Source organism: Adiantum capillus-veneris, chromosome 28, assembly GCF_014529385.1.
Source record: "Adiantum capillus-veneris isolate H3 chromosome 28, ASM1452938v2, whole genome shotgun sequence".
NCBI lineage: Eukaryota > Viridiplantae > Streptophyta > Polypodiopsida > Polypodiales > Pteridaceae > Adiantum > Adiantum capillus-veneris.
Genome location: NC_140958.1, coordinates 113,000,078 through 113,019,961, shown reverse-complemented (window position 1 = coordinate 113,019,961; position 19,884 = coordinate 113,000,078). Strand labels below are relative to the sequence as shown.

The window sequence follows — 19,884 nt, the reverse complement described above, 5'->3', positions numbered from 1 at the left end:
AGAGAGTAGCCCAAGTACACTATGGTGAATCTGATACCATGCATAGTTGTGTGGGTTATGTGTGATCACCTACTGTTTGGGTGCCCATTGCAACATAACCGTTACATACTCGTAAATCTGATACCATGTCTGCTTAAAAAAAGGAGATGCAGCCCTCTCCAAGTACGACTATGACTTTGAAGTATGTAGGGTTGCCACTTTTGAAGGAGATACAATATAGGGTTGCTACTTATTGGAACTATGTGGGGTGTGTGTCATCACTGGTACAATGTGTGTCCTTACAATATAATTGAGACCGTTACAATTTGGTGAATCTGATACCATGCTTGCGTATAACAAAAAGAGACCCTAAAATGAATCTAGATTAAAAAGAGAGAGAGAGAATCAACAACCGAAGAGAGAGCAACCCAAATACACTATGGTAAACCTGATACCATGTATAGCTATGTAGGGTATGTGTGATCACCTACTGTAAGGGTGCCTAATGCAACATAACCGTTACATACTGGTAAATCTGATACCATGTATGCATTAAAAAAAAGGAGATGCTATATTTATTGTAGGGTTGCTACTTATTGAAACTATGTGGGGTGTGTTTCATCACTGAAATTGTGTGTATAATTGAGATCAAACTGTTACAATTTGGTGAATCTAATACCATGTCTGTGTGGGATATGTGTGATCACCGATATAATGGGTGCCCAATGCGCCATATATGAGAGAGAGAGAGAGAGAGAGAGAGAGAGAGAGAGAGAGAGAGAGAGAGAGAGAGAGAGAGAGAGAGAGGAATTGAAATGAACTTTTATATTAAAGTCTTCAAAAGTCTTCTCCATGATGAATCACATAGGCAAAGAGAGTGAGAAAGAAGCAAACTATGAATCTATTCCAAAATAATATCTAGAAAGTGCAACATAGATGAGGACGCTTAGAGGAGAAATTTCGAATGCTTTGTTCTCTCTCTGGCTACTGTTACCGGGGGAGAGAGAGAGAGAGAGAGAGAGAGAGAGAGAGAGAGAGAGAGAGAGAGAGAGAGAGAGAGAGAGAGAGAGAGAGAGAGAGAGAGAAGAAGAAGAAGAATTTTCCAATGCTTTGTTACCCCTCGAGCAATGCTAGGCAAGTGTGCCATTTGATATGTAGAAGACAAATATGTACACACTTTATAAGCATGATTCTCAGAAAGCTCCAACATTCTTAGAAATCTCTAATATCCTAGAGCTCTAGAGGGACATTTCACACTTGGGATTCTAAAACCAAAAGAGGGATTTCAAAAGAGATAGACATGTATAGATACATGTGTGATTGATAGGATACTACACTTTCCTCTTCATGTTCATACTCTCTCTCTCTCTCTCTCTATCATTTAAAATACCTCTCTTGGGATATAGAAAAATTATGCTATCATCCTTTGGTTACTATGAGCGGGAGGGTATGCCAGTTAACTGTGCTTACTTTCACACCCTACAAATCTCAAAGGTCTCCCTGATGATTAGTCCCACACAATGGCAAATCAGAAACAAGATATGAATATACAAAAAGATACATACATACATACATACATAGATAGATAGAGAGAGTTTTATAATGCTTTGATCATTTACTAAAGAGACAAATTTTAACGTCAAGTTTTGGTCTAAAAAAGAATACCTTAGTGGGAAGGATCCTAGAGCAATTAAACTTATATTGTCTCTTGTTTTTGTAAAGCAGAGATCTCATGGCAGCTAAAGTGTCTGCTGAATGCTTTGGTCATGGATTTGAAGCAATGGAGATAGTAGTTGATCATATAATGATCCATTACTCTTCAGAGAAGAAAGCTGATTTTTACCAAAGCATTGTTCGAGGTTTCTTTCCTGGCGTCACTATAGAGGAAGCTTGGAGAACCTACGATTGTACATCTATGACTCGAGATGGTATACCCTTTCACCACGTTTTTGTCAGAATTCAAAATGATCCCAGTCAATGGGTCCGAAACCTACACCTATTATAGTTACAAGTAAAGTTGGGGTACTTGGATGCTCTATACCTTGATTCCGAGTTAGGCTGTGCTCTATTTGTGAAGCTTACAGTAAAATCAATGCTTTAAAGAGCATTGTAGGCTCTGAAAAGATAGAGAATCACAAAGAGCTTGCTTTCAAGTGTCCGAGTGCGAAACGCTCTTTCCCAATTTTCAAATGTAGATGGGACTAATCATGTAATGATAAAAAACAATTTCATTTGATTGTAGCTATGTGAAGAGTAACTTGAGTTGATTGCAAATTTCCATGTAATTTCTCGCTATACCTCATAGCTTATTGTTTCTCCAGTATGGTTGTTGATAGTAAGCTAGAAAGAGATTGTCTTTTTTCATTGTTTTTTTCAATCAAGAGTACTTCTAATCTACATGGATTCAAATAAAAGAGCTTTAAACCTTTTCTATTTAATTGTAAGATTTTATCTATCCAACCACTATACTTTTTTGTAGAAATGGAGATTGCTCATGCTATACCTTCTGTTATTGCAACCAATGGAGTGCCAACTCCTCAAATAGTATCAGTATCTACATCACCTAATGATGAAGAGGATCTATTATCGTATACTATCAGCTGGTCATGCATGATGCAGTCGATTATGTGATGCATCTTGAAGGGCGAGACGCCAAATAGCACGAGAGAGAACGAGGCATTCACTTCAAAATACTATTGGTACTTAACTGGGGTGCACTGAAGGAAAATGCTTACCTAATGTACATGCAAGAAACTCTGAATCCATGGATATTGATATGTCTGAGAACATAACATTTCGATGTAATGAGGAGACCATAAATTCTATTGTTATATTTGAAGAGGGAAACTATTCTATAGTAACGAAGTATTGTTTGTCAACCTGCTTTGATTATCCTACTTCGCCTCTTCTACATCACAATTCTTTAGCATCTGTTCTTTTCAAAAAGTGTGTGTTACACAACTTGGGAAGCTTAGATTTTGTTTGCTCTAAATGTGGAGCAAAGGCTTGGAAGGCTGAAGGAAAGACTATACAAACATTTGTTGGCAAATATTGTTGCTCTTATGGAAGAGTTAGGCTACTTCCATTGAATGAACCACCAACTAAATTGAGAGATTTGATGAGTTCAACCTCAACAAGAAGTAGACAGTTTTTACAGAATATTCGGTAATATAATAATGTATTGGCATTTGCATCTCTTGGTGCCCATATTGATGACACTATTAATTATGGTGGGAGAGGTATATACACTTTTAAGGTACACGGCTCAGTTTATCGTAATATTGGTTCTTTGGCACCAGTTGAAGGTTGCAATGAGGTCCCACGCTTTGCCCAATTGTACTTTTTTGATATTGAACATGAGTTGAATAACAGATTGCATCATGTTCCAAATTTAGATCGTAGTGTTCTAGAGTGTTTACAATCTCTGATGCATAGAGTAAATCCCCATGCCAATGCTCTACGGTGTGCTGCTTCTATGTGTGGAGATGCTATTGCTCCCAATATTAGGATGGTTATTGCAGAGCACCGACGTAATGGTTGGCAATATCTTGCTCCAAGGGGTTCTGAAGTTGCTGCCATTGTGCCTGGAGAAGGGGATGATAGGAATATTGGTCATCGCGACATTGTTTTGAATTTTCAACATGGAGGCTTGAAAAGAGTCTCCAGTATGCATCTATATGTATTCTATAACGGCACAGGGAGTGCCCTTTACACGTGCCGAAAACTGCGAGATGAAGGCTAATGTCCAAAAACGAGAGAAGCTCCTCTGTGCATGAGAGAGAGAGAGAGAGAGAGAGAGAGAGAGAGAGAGAGAGAGAGAGGCCGCAGAAGGCGGCTGGTCATACTAGTAATATGAATACCATACGTGATGTGATAATAACAAGGGAGTGATAGAGATGTGAGTGTGATAGCGCAGAGAGAGAGAGAGAGAGAGAGAGAGAGAGAGAGAGACAATGAGTGCAATCTCTCTATGTACAAAAGTGAGCATTTTTCTCTTGCACGTATTTATTTATAGATAGAGGCAATGCTCATAAAAATGATTACAACTGTTCACACTTGAGCATAAAGTAAACATGGTTCATAAAGAGCTCTCTAAGAATGAAATCCTCTATAACTTAACTATGAATTGAATAAACTATAAATCATTGTGCATTGCCACAAAGTCCAACAATGGTAGCTTTATTCCATCAAGAAGCCATTGTATTATTGTTCTGTACTTGCCATTTACAAATCTGATAACACACCACCAATTCAAGTGATCATATTTCGCAATTCACTTCAATATTGCAATGTTCATAAAATATGTCAACTAATTCATAAACAATTTATCAAAATATTAATTCCATTACACCAACAACATTGCTAATGTACCAACAATGCACACAATAGACATAAATTGAGTTATAAAAAATTTAGACACACTCTTTTCTAAATTATTTGACCCCACTTCAGTTCAACGCAAATGGAGCCAGTGTGTACCTACGTTTTTAAGAAATGCTTTTATTAGATTGAATCTCGAAAGATGGTGGCTTTGAGATTGAAACGAAAAAGACATTGTGGCATGTAGCAAAGGGAGGCGATGCGAGAGTTTGGAGGCAGGTTTGGAACGGGGAGGCGACACGGGAAGGTGGTAGGCGAAGGGTGCAACCTGGCAAGGCAACCAAGGCTGCGTCCTTAGGGGCAAGCATAGTGAGCTGCCGGCCTGCCTGCCAAGTGGTGTATCAAGCTATAAAATGCTATTTTTTTTAAAGGAAGGGTCCCGTAATTGCACGGACCTTCTCTTGACGGAGTGGCTCACAGGACGGTAGTCTTTGTACATCCGAGTTGTGGGGGTTGACCCTCATCACTATATCACACGGGCATGCTCAAATGGGATGAATGATGGAGGAGGAAAACGCGGGGCGCGCCAATCGTGGACCGTCAAATTCGATAGTTGCCCAAATTTACAAATTTGCCCTTTTACTAATCGGCCCACATTTACAATATGACATACTCGAATCACCTATATTTCAACGAATGCATGCGAGCGTAGTGGTTAGTGCACATGGCTCGCATTGGGCGAACATCTCATTTGAAGCCGCCGGTGGAGGGCCCTTGTAGAGGCTTGAATAATTGAATTAGAGTTGTGGAGGAACCTGTACGAGCCAATCGTTCGTAAAACCTGGTTGAAAGTTGTGCGATTTATTAAAGACCTTGACTGGGGTTATGTTACATGTAGATTCCTAAGTGCAGGAAAACCTAGGTTGCTTTGGCTTTCTGCAAATGGATTCCCTCTTTTCTTCTTCAACTCGATGCTCGGCACCATCTCTCTCTCAGCTTGCTGCTCGGGCCTCGTGACTCGGGAATCATTGCCTCACCTATCACAGCGATGTAAGTGCTCCTGCTTGCTTCAAGCTTGGATTTTGGCAATTCGTAGACTGTACTCATGGGGTATGGTGTAATGTGCGCGCGCAATTATGTTACTGACCTAGGAGCAGGGATATACAGATAGGTGGTCGGCGAAATAAAGGCGTGTGTGTGTGGAGAGAGAGAGAGAGAGAGAGAGAGTGAGAGAGAGAGTAAGAGTACAGCCCTGTTTTAGAGCAGAGGCCCCTTTGCAGAATGGGCAGGCATTGCTCTTGTCCTCTGCCTGTCTGGGTTTCGCCGCTTCATTTTTTCTAGTTAATTTTTATGAATGTTTTGTTGTTGTTTTAATTTGCTGTACAGAATGTCTTGTTTGGGTTCTGTGCTGCACTGCTTGCACGCCTACAATATGTGGATGTGTGATGGAGCTGTGTATGCTTTGAGTTGTTTCTCCCTACGTGTCCACTTTGGATTTTTTTTCTCTTATTTGTTGCAGGCAAGGTGTTTGGTTGTGGGTTGGTCACTTGTACATTTCCTTGGGGTTGAGGTTCACCTTCCGTTCATATTCAATTTCGTTTTTTCCTCTGTTTCTTATTGCATGGGAGATGCTTTGTTGTGGAATGGCCACTTATACATTTACAAGTATTCAAACCATTTTGCACATATGCCTCCTGGCTTATAGATTAGGTTTGGTTATTTGCTCTGATTGGTTTCTCCTTATCCACTTTATCGAGTATGTTGATTTTCTTAGGTTTAGAAATGGGTAGAAACATAAAGGAAAGGGATACATGACCATCTCTGACCCTCCTTATCGCTTTTCAATTGTGAAGTATATAAGAATTCCATGCCCCCTTTGTAACAATCATCTAATGCATTGCCTAGTTTGTTGGTCTCTCTCTCTCTCTCTCTCTCTCTCTCTCTCCGGGTCTCGCCCGTTTATTCTTCCTTTGTGTGCACTTTTGACATGGTATGAGAGCACAAGGCTTTCAGATTTTGGGTGAGTTGAGTTGTTGATGCGTGGCGCAATGTGTTTTTAGTAATGCTACCCTGGACCACTTCTTATTAAAATGATGAAGCTATTGTTAATTGGGATTTTTTTGGAGGAGTGATATAGAGAAGTCCGTGATATAGGGAGAGGTGGATCGAAGTAAGACTATAAGGAGAGAGAGTGTGGGCCAATCTTCTCTATGTCCACAACCGCTCTAACCATCTCTCTCCGTCTTTGCTTGCGTTCCCAGAGGGAAGCGTTTTGTTTGTGTAACGCTCAACCACTCACCAAAGCAATGGTTTTTATTAACGATAAGGCTTAAGCTTGTCAAAGTCGATGATGCAGAAGTGTAGAGAGAGAGAGAGAGAGAGAGAGAGAGAGAGAGAGAGAGAGAGAGAGAGAGAGAGAGTCTCTTGAACCTGCTAACCTTGGCAATGAATAACTGATACAAATACAATGGGGGCAATGGGTCACATATATACCCACCTAAGTAAATTGCCCTACCCAGACTTTTACAAATAAGTAAAATAAATACCTAAAAGCCAAAATTAATAATGGGATCACATTGGGCAGTTCACTTGAGATGCCATAACTTTTAACATCCTCTTTGCAGCTCATAGTGGACATAAGTAGTGAGATCAAGTCGATGAAGAAGCTACCATGGACACCCCAACAACAACTGTCATGCTGGATACACCTATGTATTGCTACCCTCAACTTTGTACCTTAGAAGAATGCCATCTTCAACATCGGTTGCCTTTTAGAAAATTGAACTGCAGACCACACTACGTCCAAGAATCCCCATTCGTGAACTATGAACACATCACGTTCAAAATAGTCCAAGATAATGAACTTTGAAACACATCGTGTTCATAATCCGGCCAACAACAATGGTTTGACGTGCACATCCATAGTGTTTTAGATATATCTAATTGGTTTCCTGCCAGATGCATGTGCCTTGAACTCCGACCCATGAGTGTTTGAGATGCATGTGCTTTGAATCCCGACCCACAGGTTTCAAACACTGGTTCAAATAGCGGTAACTTGAACTCCAACACAAGGGTCCAAATTATTATAGAGAGCACTGCTTGCCCCACTCTGCCACTCACAAGTCGCTATTTGGCTGAAGCTAGTGGCGGCAATGGTCTCCATTGGGAGTCCTTGTCGCCTTGCTAGTGTAGTCTCTATCACATAAGGAGATTCCTTGTTGTCCTTCCCTGAGTCACTACCACTGCTTTCCTCATTATGCTTGCCTTTGCCTTTGTCCTTTGTAGCGCCTTCGTCTTTGCCTTTGGATTTGCAATCTTTAGACAAATGACCACGCTTTCCACAGTTGTAACAACGGCTCTTGGTCTTCTTTTTGAAATCGGAAGCAACGAGTGCTTCCACACCTTTCCCAGAAATCTGCATTTTGCCTCGAGTTATCAACACGGTGTTAGGTGCAGCGGAATGAATGTTGTATTTTCTCAAGATGAGTGATCCATATTTGCTCAAGGTTCCTTTTAGTTCTTATGGAAGGGAGAGCCTTCCGTTCTTTATGGAGAGTGCTATGATCACGAACAAAGTGAGTGGATATTGTGCGTGCAAGTGTATAAGACTGAGAAAGAGAGAAGAGAGATACGACACTAGAGACGTTGTAAAACCCTCCTCCGAAGGCCCCACTCTCGTCGGCGAGAGTGGTCTACTATTGATTGCACAAAGTGGTACAATGATGATGCATGGAAACTGATGCAACTTGGGACTATGTCGGTGACGACGACGGGGATGGTGACGATGACCTAAGGGCTGAAATTTGCAACCTTCTAACTGGTCCATAAAAACGCTATGGCTGAAAATCTGGGGCTGATTCAGGGCTGCTGAAAAAGGCTGGTTTGGCTGCGTTTTAAGAGGCTGAAAATGATGTTCTTTTGCAAATGTCTAGGGCTGAATTGGCTGCTGTCTTTAATGCTGAAAACGTTGGTACAATTGAAAAACGCTGGCAGCCTTTGTAGCGTTAGTGAAAACGCTAGGTACCCGGGAATGTTGGCGATTAGAGCAAAGCTGAAAAGGCCAGCTTGTGGGAGATGTTGGCGATGACCCAAAACGCTAGGCTGATGGGTTGGTGGAAAAACGCCAATGGTTGGTGGGTGCTGAGGGGTTCTTGCTGAGAGAGAGGGAGTACCTGCTGCCTGTGGCCTGTTGTGCTCCTTGCTCATCTGCCCAAGAGTGCTAGCTTTGGTTTGCTTATATATTTTCTTACCCAAATTGCCCTACCTACTTTTGTTGGGAATTCACTTAAATTAATGAGTGAAAAATGTCAAAAATAGGAAGAATAGGCTAAAATCACTAGAAAAATCCCATAACTAATTCTAATGGATTCTGATGGGATTACTGATGATCATGCTGTGTGCAACTAGAGGATATGCATCTACACTAAGCGATTGGGCATGCAGGGTCTACGAATAGACTCACAAAAGTGCCAGCTCACTTCTAATCTAGACTGATTGGACTGACTGAACCCTGATCATGTTGTAGCTTGTCCACGGACACATAGGGCTGGATGTGTCACGTGACACACGGCTTCCTCTTCAATGAGAAAAGAGTTGAGATCATCAAATTCCACCTTTTCTTTCATGATTTGTAGCCAAAGTGTCCTAGACACCGTTTTGTATGCCTCGGGCAACTTTGTGAGTACCAAAGTAGCTAATTGAGTATTGGTCAGTGCACTTTTCATAGCTGATAGTTGATCATGAATAACCTTAGCCTTTATAAGGAATGATTGCATGGAACTTTCGGGTAGGAACTTGATGGCAAATAAGTATCCAAGAAGGGCGATTGTTTGCATCGTAGAATCTTGATAAAAAATTCCAACGAGCTTGAAGCACATATCGTTGGTAGTCTTCAAAGTCTGAATGGCCAGAGAAATTTCCTTTGTAAGAGATTCTGCATTGGCCAACATCCCAATCGACGCGATTTTTGATACTCGTCATCTTGAAGGCGGGTGTAGCTACTGTTGGGATCACTCATAGGACGGGTGGTCGATTGTGTCCCATAAAACCTGGAAAATAATGTTACAAAGTGATGATGTGGCGGACAGCAGAAACCCTAATTTCTGCCAGAAACCCTAAAATTCATGCAAACCCTAAAAACTGCCAGAAACCCTAATTCGCAGCAAACCCTAATTTTTGGAAACCCTAACTGCTGGCTGAAACCCTAATTTCTGGCGCCAGTGCCACGTGGCAGGGTTGTACGGATTTTCCGGAAATTGCATCGTAATTTGCGCTGGCAGCTTTTGGGCGTTGCTTTTTGCATGATAGAGAGAGAACTTGTTTTTTTTTTAAATTAAAAAAAAAAGAGACTCTCTCTAAGAGAGAGAACTGATGCTTTTGATTTTGAAAGCTTTTGGGGCTCTGCTTTTGGGCATCCCTTGTAACCTTTAAATTAGTGGTGAGGGCCTCACTTCTCAGAGCATCTGGACGCAGAGTCTGAGAGTGAAACCCTAACCGCTCTCTTGTACTTCGATGATTGATTAATACAAAAAGAAATACCGAAAGGGGCGCCAGTCTTTGGGGCCAATATCTCTAGGCACGGAACTCCGCCTGGCCAGTGCAAATCTATTGTGATCTGTGAATTGTTTTGAAGTGGTTATTTGGTGCTGTCGCGGTTGATTCTTGATTTGGAGTGTCCAAGTTTGTTACAGTGGTATCAGAGCACGGCCGATTTCTCTTCTACGGGAAATCCGATCCCCGAATTTTTTTCCGCGGCACCTATGGCTTCAGGCAATGATCAGTCGACTCCCTCTGCATCTGGAGATGCGGGCTGGGATCACAACGAAGATTTAGACAGAGAGTATGGCCCGCCTCGGCCTACTCAGGCGGAGCAAAGAGAGATGGAGCGTCGTCAATTGATTGGCGATGCAACAAAGATGATGCACAATTTTGCCAAGGACTTGAAGATGGCAAAATATATGAACCAGACCTCTTTGGAAGAGGTACAGAGGGAGTGGCAGAGAACCACAACACCACTCCCGAAACCCGCTCTCAAGAAACCTTCTGCCTCCAAGAAATATACGGAGAAGGAACTGGAGAACGTGGTTGATGCACGGATTGCTCAGCTTTTCGACGTGCAAAAGAAAGGCAAAAAGCACGGCAAAAAGCAGACCAAAGGTACTGACTTCCCAAGGATATTTGGGTCGTCAGTTGACATTTGACAAAGCAAAGAAACTGAAGAAGCGCGTCAAGTTTGAAGGCCTACCCAGTTCTTCTTCTTCTTCTGACAATTCTTCTAGCTCTTCAGACTCGAGCGAAGAAGACAGGAAAAGCAAAAAGCGAAGCAAGAAACAACGCTTCGGAAAGGGCAAGAAAAAGGCGAGGAAATCTAGGTCTCGCCCAGTGAGTGACACTTCTACAGGGGACTCGTCTACGGACAGTTCAGACTCTGACAACGGAAACTTTTATGCAAACAAGAGGAATTTTTACAAAGCCAACCAGTATGACTTTCTCGAAGATAAAAGCAAGAAAGTCCGAGAGTTTAAGGAAGGTGGCCAAGCACTTAAGTTTGATACTTTTTCAGGATACTCCGATGCTTCAAAGGCTTTGTCTTTTATACAGCAGTTTGACATCGCTTTCGCGGGAGGACGCTATTCAGAGCACTCCAAGATTCGGAGAGCTGCCTCTTATTTTAAGGGGAATGCTCGCACTTGGTGGTCCACGCTTCTATTAAGCAAGACTGTGCCAATTACATGGCTGAAATTCAAGAGGCTTTTTATTTCTTCTTGGTTGACTCAAGAGTTTGAGCGAGATATACGAGCTGCTTGGAACCATCTCCGGATGACCAAGAGCGATACAATGAATTCTTACTGTGAAAGATTTTGGAACTCTTTTCTACCTGCCTCTTCATTCAAGAAGATCTCGTTCAGAGAACAGATTGAGCGGTTTACATTGGGTCTACCTACAGAGATCGGAGACCACTGCTTGGAACAGAAGTCAGCTTCTATTCAGGAGTTGATGAGTCATGCGAAGCGGGGCTTTGCAATTCACTCTGGCAGTCTGACCTACCCCACAGATGAGGTCACGACACAACGAACCGGAGAGACTTCTGGGAATGAAAGTAGAAAAAGAAAGAGCAACCCAGAGAAAAAGGATGCACGACCCATACTTACTCCTCAGGAGCGGACTCGCTACATCAGGGAGGGGAAGTGCTTTGGATGCGGGGAAACTGGACATATCTCCGCGAAGTGCCCTAAAAAGGCACAGAAAGAACAGAATGACAAGGACGACGAAAGGCCTGAGAGTTCGAGAGCAGCTGAGGACCGTGTACGAAAAGGCAAGATGAAAACAGGATTGGTTCCAGATTGTGTGGGTATTGATCCCGACACCATGGATGAGAGTACAGAACTTTGCCGAGCTTGGGGCAAAGTGAAAGATCAAGAGGCCCTGATTTTCTTTGATGGAGGAGCCAAGGCCAACTTCATTTCACCGGAATTGGCGGCGCGGCTCGAGATTACTCCCGATCGGATGGGACCACTTACAGAGGCAGTTCTAGCGGCACCCGACAGGGACGTAGTCATTACACCTGTCATTGGCAAACTTCGGTTGCATTGTCAGGGGTATTTGGGGCATGAGGACTTCTTCATAATGCCTTTGGAGGGTTGTGATGTTCTCTCAGGGATTCCTTGGTACCACAAGAACAACGCCGTGGTCGATTATCGGGCGAGAAAAGCGACTTTGACTACAGAAAAGGGCAGAACAATTGTACTTGATATTAAACTGAAGGGCGAGTCTGTCCCTATTATATCGGCTTCGGCCATTTCAAAATTAATGAAATCCAGTCTGTTTGTTTACTCGATCTTTATGAAAGAGTTGAGTGATGATGATAGGACAAATATGTCTAAACTTGATAAAGAACGCCAAGATTTTCTACACTCTCACACCGATTGCTTCTCAGAAGGCCTGCCAGGAGAGTTACCACTTGCTCGTCCTGAAGATCATACCATTGATATGATACCTGGTAGTACACCACCGAACCGGCCACCCTACCGTGTGAGCCAAGCACAGAATGAAGAGATTATGAACCAAGTGAAAGACCTCTTGGAAAAGGGTCTTGTCCAGCCTAGTACTTCACCGTATTGCTCTCCAGTATTGTTGGTTTTGAAGAAAGACGGATCTTGGAGAATGTGCATCAATTATAGAGCTCTCAACAAAATCACCATCAAGAACAGATTTCCGATTCCTAGGATCGATGATATACTCGACAGGTTACAGGGATCCTCATGCTTTAGCAGGATTGACTTGAAGAGTGGATATCATCAGATCAGAATAGCACCGGGAGACGTCTACAAGACAGCTTTTCGGACGACTTTTGGGTTATTTGAGTTTTTGGTGATGCCTTTTGGCTTAACCAATGCTCCTGCGACATTTAACCGGATGATGGATAGGATTTTTCGAGAGTACAGGCTATTTGTTGGCACTTTCTTTGACGACATCATTGTTTTCTCCAAGAATGAGGCAGAACACAGAGATCATCTGCTTCAGGTCTTTCAGGCATTACGAGATCACAAGTTAGTGGTTAATGCAAAGAAAAGTGAATTTTTCCTACCAGAGATACACGTTTTGGGACACATTGTGTCAGCCGCAAGAGTGCAAATGGACCCGGCCAAGATAGAGACTATCCGTGATTGGCCCGATTTGAGGAATGTCCATGAAGTTAGAAGCTTCTTGGGACTGTGTTCGTACTACAGGCGGTTTATACGAAAGTTTGCAGAGGTTGCTTCCCCTTTGCATACCTTGACACAGAAAGGAGTACCTTTTTCGTGGGGACCCACAGAGGTGACTGCCTTTCGGACATTGAAAGAGAAATTGACTACGGAACCTATTTTGACTTTGCCGGACTTGCAGAAGTCATTTGAAGTATATTGTGATGCTTGTGGTCGTAGTCTGGGTGCGGTCTTGATGCAAGAAGGCCATGTCATAGCTTACGAGAGCCGTTTGTTCTCTAGGCCGGAGATGACAGCACAGATCTATGAGAAAGAGCTTTTGGCGGTTATCCATGCTCTTACTCAGTGGCGGCATTACCTACTCGGAGCGGATTTTACTGTCTTTACAGACCATCAGAGTTTGCGCTACTTCTTGTCACAGAAGCAGCTTTCGGAAAAATAGATGCGGTGGGCGAACATCTTGTCACAGTTCCACTTCCAGATTGTCCATGTGCAGGGACAGAAGAATGTGGTGGCGGATGCTTTGTCTCGGAAACCGTTGGTTCTGGCTATTTCCGCGATACATCATAGGAGCTTCGAGGATATGGTTGATCAGTATGCCACAAATACAGATTTTGCAGATATTTTCACACGGATACGGGATGGGGAGATAGTAGCTGGATACTCCCTTCGGGAAGGCTACTTGATGAAAAAGACTATGTTGTGCGTTACACAGCCGTTGAGGGAAAAGGTTATGACTGAATGCCATTGTCCACCTTTTACGAGTCACCGCGGCATTGCTACCACCATGAAAGGGGTAGAGAGATATTTCTTTTGGCCGAGACTCAAGAAAGATGTGGAAGAGTTTGTGCGCAGTTGCTTGGTATGCAAGAAGGTCAAGTTTAACAGGCATAAAGCACAGGGATTGTTACAGCCTTTACCCATACCCACCCGCCCTTGGGAAAGTATAGCGATGGATTTTATTTTTGATCTCCCGAGAACAGAGAGTGGTCACGATGGTATCTGGACTGTTATTGACAGATTTAGCAAATAGGCTCATTTCATTCCAGTGAAGAAAACAGTCAAGCCGGATCACTTAGCGAGACTCTTTGTGGCCCAGATTTTCAGATTACATGGCATGCCTGAGACAATTGTCTCCGACAGAGACCCTAGATTTACGAGTTTGTTTTGGAAGGCAATTTCAGAGAACATTGGCACGCGGTTGCAGTTCTCGTCATCGTTCCACCCGCAGACTGATGGGCAATCTGAGATTGCCAATTCAGTGGTTCTAGATTTATTGAAGTCTTATATCTCAGATCAGAAGACTCAATGGGAAAGATATTTACCTTTGGTGGAATTTGCCTACAATAACACGATACACTCGTCGACGGGGAAGGCGCCATTTGAGATTGTTGAAGGTGCTGCAAAGGTTCCACCCTTCCTGAGCACGAAAGATAAGATCTTTGAAGCGGATGAATATACGCGAGATCTGGATACGGCTTTTGCCAAGGTTCGCGAGACTTTGCAGAAGTCTCAAGAACGACAGAAAAAGGCAGCGGATCGCCATCGTCGCGACATGAAATTGAAGGAGGATGATTGGGTGCTCTTACGTTTTGAGAAGGCACGCCTACGAAAGAACAAGGGAAAGGAGAGGCTTTTTCCAAAGCTTAGTATGCAATACTACGGCCCTTTCCAGATTACTGAAAAGATAAATGAAGTCTCCTTCCGACTGAAACTGCCAGATACTTGGAGGATTCACAATGCATTTCATGTGAATCTCTTGAAACCTTTTAAAGGTGATGTGCCTGATGATGGGGAGCCTGATGAGCAACCCGAAGTGGAAGAAAACGAGGAGATCCTTGTTCCTGAACAGATTTTGGCACATAAGGATACGAAGAATAAGGGTAAAGTCCGAAGGCGGTTCTTGGTTAAGTTCAAGAATTATCCTGCACTTGATGCGAAGTGGATGGAGGAGGAGGACCTAGCAGATACTCCTCAGATTGTGAAACTTTACCTCGATGCTTTTGGTTTAGCATAGTCTACTCCAAATGGAACCCAGAATTCAGCTTGGCCGAAGATCTGGTGGAGTGGGATGCACAAGAGGGGAGTCACTCCACTCCTTTGTCAACAGATGCCTGGATTTTGATACTAAAGTCACTGATGTCTCTTTGAGCTTCAGGGATACTGAGAGTTGACAGTATTTTGCTGGATGACTTTATGAAATGGAATTCCTGATAATGATACTGATTTGTTCTTGACTTCTTGTGAGTGCAGGAACTGATAGCCGAAATGACTGCAGCATTTTGGTCTGATTGATCTCGAATAGACATGGTTGCAATAGGGGTTAGTCAATCGGACATCGATGAGGTCCCGATTGGACCTAGATGTGATTGCTAGCTACATTGCCGATAAATCATGGTCTAAGATCCGAATGAATGTCGAATGTCATGTGCTGTCCTGCGATGTCTAGTGATGTCCTGTGATGTCGTGTGATGTGACTGTCGATTTTGTACATGTGCTAGATGTGTGTTCCTAGTACGTAGGTACTAACAGTCAGTGTCTGCTAAGACGGTTTATGGCTTTTGTTGGTTTTGCAGGCGTAATCGCGGTCGATTACAATGTTTTCAAGAGGGGGGTATGTCACAAAGTGATGACGTGGCGGACAATAGAAACCCTAATTTCTGCCAGAAACCCTAAAATTGCTGCAAACCCTAAAAACTGCCAGAAACCCTAATTCGCAGCAAACCCTAATTTCTGGAAACCCTAACTGCTGGCTGAAACCCTAATTTTTGGCGCCAGTGCCACGTGGCAGGGTTGTACGGATTTTTCGGAAATTGCGCCGCAATTTGCGCTGGCAGCTTTTTGCATGAAAGAGAGAGAACTGATGCTTTTGATTTTGAAAGCTTTTGGGGCTCTGCTTTTGGGCATCCCTTGTAACCTTTAAATTAGTGGTGAGGGCCTCACTTCTCAGAGCATCTGGACGCAGAGTCTGAGAGTGAAACCCTAACCGCTCTCTTGTACTTCGATGATTGATTAATACAAAAAGAAATACCGAAAGGGGCGCCAGTCTTTGGGGCCAATATCTCTAGGCACGGAACTCCGCTGGGCCAGTGCAAATCTATTGTGATCTGTGAATTGTTTTGAAGTGGTTATTTGGTGCTGTCGCGGTTGATTCTTGACTTGGAGTGTCCAAGTTTGTTACAAATAATACCTTCTTGCACTCCAAAAGCCGCACGATCCAAGCCGGTCACTAAAGAACTCCTTCTGATGTCCTTCTCTTGAGCTCCATTCTCCTCTTCTTCCAAGCCGCTTCTCAAGGCACTGCAAAAAGGGGCCGCAAGGTTTGCACCAAGTCCCAAGCTGCTCCTCACAATCTACACACAGGGCTCTAAAATTCCCTTATCTCCAATTTACCAAGACGATTGTGTAACAAACTGTTGACGTGTCAACCTACTGAAGAATGGAGCCAACTTACAGATGTCGGCCGAGGGGCCTAAACCCTAAGAAGAACAAGTAGAAGAAGGAGTCCTACCAACTTATGGGGACCCCGTTTGATGGGGGCCCAGTGACATAAAGGGATTAAAATAAAGTAGGACCCACACACACACTGAAGAAATTGCGTAGCTGCTGATGACGTGGTAGATTTTTGAAAATCTCTCTGACTGATGACGTGGCATGCTGTACGGATTTCCGCATTTTGCGCTGATTGTTGACGTGGCAGTTGTACGGAATTCCGAATTTTTCGCTGGCAGCTTTTGAGCCTTGTTTTTGGACCAGATGCTTTTGAGTTTGAAGGCTTTTCATTGTAATTGCTTTTTAGGCCAAGGGCCTTTAAATATGAGGTTTGGGCTCATTTTTCTGGCATGCTTCTTGGAGAAGGTGCAGAGTCTGAAGTATCGGCTTGTACTGTGTTGATGCAATATAAAGAAATACCGAAAGGGCGCCAAGGTTTGGGGCCATTACTCTCTGGGGTGGAATTCCGCCACTCTGTGTCGCGTGTCGTCTCTCTTTCAGTTCAATTGTTAATGAAGTGCTAAAAGTCTAGTCAGTCTGTTCTTTTCTATTGGCACGTGGTGTCCGTATTGTGACAGTGGTATTAGAGCATCAGGCGTGTGCTTTCCTGAAAGCATACCGGTCTCACAAAAGAGTAGACTTTTGGAATTTATTTGAGGTATCTTCGCCCTCCAACCCGGACTTATTAGCCACTTCCACCCTTACTTCATCGCGCATCGGGTGTGCTCCCGTCTTCACCGCTCATGTCTTACAGGGCATAAGCCATTAAGATCACTTGCAAGAGAAGGATCCAAGATTTGTTTCGAGTTGCGGTTTTTCTCAGAGACAGAACCATGCAGATGTCTATAGCTACCAAGCCGTACGCTTCCAAGGACTTGGCAAGCTTTCAAGAAATTTTTTGCCCGAAGTTGTATGGTTTCTGACATCTTCCTTCGGAGTGCAACTTTTGGCAGATTGGGGTATCCTGGAATGCTTGCCATGGAAACCCTAGCAGATTATATCTTGAAATTTCTCGATATCTCTCAGTAGATGTCTCTTCTCGAGTTGATAACCTTGGAGGTTCGATGCGATTGCTATCTTGGGACTACCATCGCCGCCAAAGAAACACTGTTTGTCCAAGAGCTTATGGACCATGTTGTGCTCGGCTACGACCTCATGGAAGGAACCTAACCCTAATTTTTTGGTGCAAGTTTAAGGATGGAAAGTTAGTCGACTTTTCGAGCTCGGCTGATGTCGAGATTGCTTTTTAAGTTTGAGTTTTGTTTGATGTTGTTTGGTGATCTTGTTTGGAATCTGTTTGAAATGGATGGTATTTGTTTTGAACCTGTTTTGGTGCCGATTTGAAATGTTTGACTTTGGTTTTAATACTGGTTTCATTGATCGGTGATTTTTACTCCCGGGTGGAGAAGTGAGAAATTATGTTTGAGAATGCTTGTTCATACTCATAGCCCGGACCCGGACCCTTGCGGTTATTTGCGGGGGGAGTATTGAATGATTGAAAAGTGCTGTTTTTTTTACTCATGGCCCGAACCCTTGTGGTTATTTACGAGGGAGTATTGTTGTTGTGACTCTTGGCCCGGACCTGGATGGTTATGCGGGAGGAGTATTAAGAAGTCCGAGCAGTGGTTACTCTCAACATCTCAAAACAACGTAGGCTGCGGTCTGGGGGGGCGTTTGGTTATAAAAGGCCTCTATATCCCCCGGTTCGGACCTTTTTAGGTTATGCGGGAGGAGTGATGAGGGAGTCGTTGAATATCTCCCGGCCCGGACCTTGTTAGGTTATGCGGGAGGAGTGTTCATCGGCGACTTTATGTTTCTATGTCTTGTAACATGCATATGTGTCCTTGTTCTTCTTCTTCTTCTTCGTCTTACCTTTACCTTTCTTGTTGCCTCCTTGAGCTATCAAAGCTCCTTCTGCATCAACAACACTTCCGGCTCTGAATGCGGAGTGCCCCTCAATCTGTCTGAGGGAAAGGAGAATCTCGTCCCAGGTGGGAAAAAAGGTACGTCCAGATGTGAGCAAACTTTGAAAGTAGGGATTAAAGCGCGGGGGAAGCTTGAATAGTAAACATTCGGTGGGTCAACCCATGGAGTGAATTGAAATCCTTGAAGTGGACGTTGTACAACTCTAGTTCAAGTGTGATCTGTCTGGCAATTGATGTTGCCTCAAACTGGTCAAGAATTGGTCTCCACAATGGATGTGCATGCTCCTCTTTGGAAACTTACTCCGTGATGTGGTCTGAGAGGTTCATCATAAGAAAGGTGAAGACTTGTATGTCCCGATCCATCCACTCGTTGATCTGATCCTGAGTGGCGGTGGGAAGGGTAGGCTTCGTAGCCGAATGGGTGAAATCATTCAACCATTCCCAGAGTCAATGGTAGGCAATTATTGTGCGGACTCGTGTCCCCCAACACAGAATAGTTGTGTAAATCCAACTTCTTCTCCTCAGCAAACTGGGTGAGGGTATAATTTTTTGATCAGAGGAGGGGGTTTTCGCACTTCTTAGCCGTCGAGGGGCTGAAAACAAAGAAAAAACAGCAAGTAAGAAGTGCTAGAAAAGTGCCGATTGGGTGTAGATACCTAACAATGGTGTAGATCTGCAAGTTCCTGCCAACAGAACTCTCCAGACAAGTGAAGGTTACTTCCTCGGGTGCACAAGCTTGGCGTTGTAATGAAAAACACAATAGGTCTTCAAAACGCAAGCTGACCAAAAACGCCAACAAATGAAAAAACGCAAATGTGGCCAAATAACGCAAGGCTTTTCTGGGACTGATTGGGTGCGATCTCCTGCTTAGGAGGGAGCACCAATAGAAGAAGTTGCAGATCAAGGCCACAAGCCAGAAAACGCCAAGCAAATGTGCAAAAAACGATGAGCTTGCAGAAAACGCTAGGCAGTGGTGCACTTTTACGGCGATGGAAAGCTGCAGAGAGCTAGCGCTTGGCCTTCTGTAGGGAGATTGATGATGATGCGTCACATCTTGGCTACTTATACCATGTGAGAGTGAGCAGCGGAGAGGGTGTGAGCCACGTGCGTCGGAGAGAGAGAGAGAGAGAGAGAGAGAACTCTAGAAACACAAGTGCTCTGCAAATGATGCTCTCAATACACAATGAATGACTACAAGACCCTAACCATTCTATTTATAGAATGTTAGGTTGAGGTAGGGCAAAATGTGTAACTGGTGCAAAAAAACCTACAAGCCCAAAAAATGGCTAAAAATGTGTGCACCCAGCCAGGCTTAGAAAATGACCTGCCGGACACGTGGTAAAGTGTCCGCCCATGCAATCTACAGTGACGTGCGATAGATGGCCAGCTTGGGACAATCACTAGCCGTACAAAATGGCGAAGCAACGGTGGTGTAACTCTAACAGAGTAGATGACTCAAGCAA

The 19,884-nt window shown here is 43.6% G+C and overlaps 1 protein-coding gene across 3 annotated transcripts in view; it reads left to right on the top strand.

Moving 5' to 3' along the window:
- Window positions 1–5,159: 5,159 nt before the first annotated feature.
- LOC147421115 (uncharacterized) overlaps window positions 5,160–19,884 on the top strand; it is a 36,293-nt gene continuing 21,568 nt past the window's right edge. For 2 of the 3 annotated variants that reach the window (XM_086504014.1, XM_086504013.1), the window contains exon 1: window positions 5,163–5,349. The gene's annotated coding sequence lies outside the window, so the exon portion shown is untranslated. Of the gene's footprint in view, window positions 5,350–19,884 lie in introns of all 3 variants that reach the window. The other variant, XM_086504015.1, reaches the window with a different exon arrangement.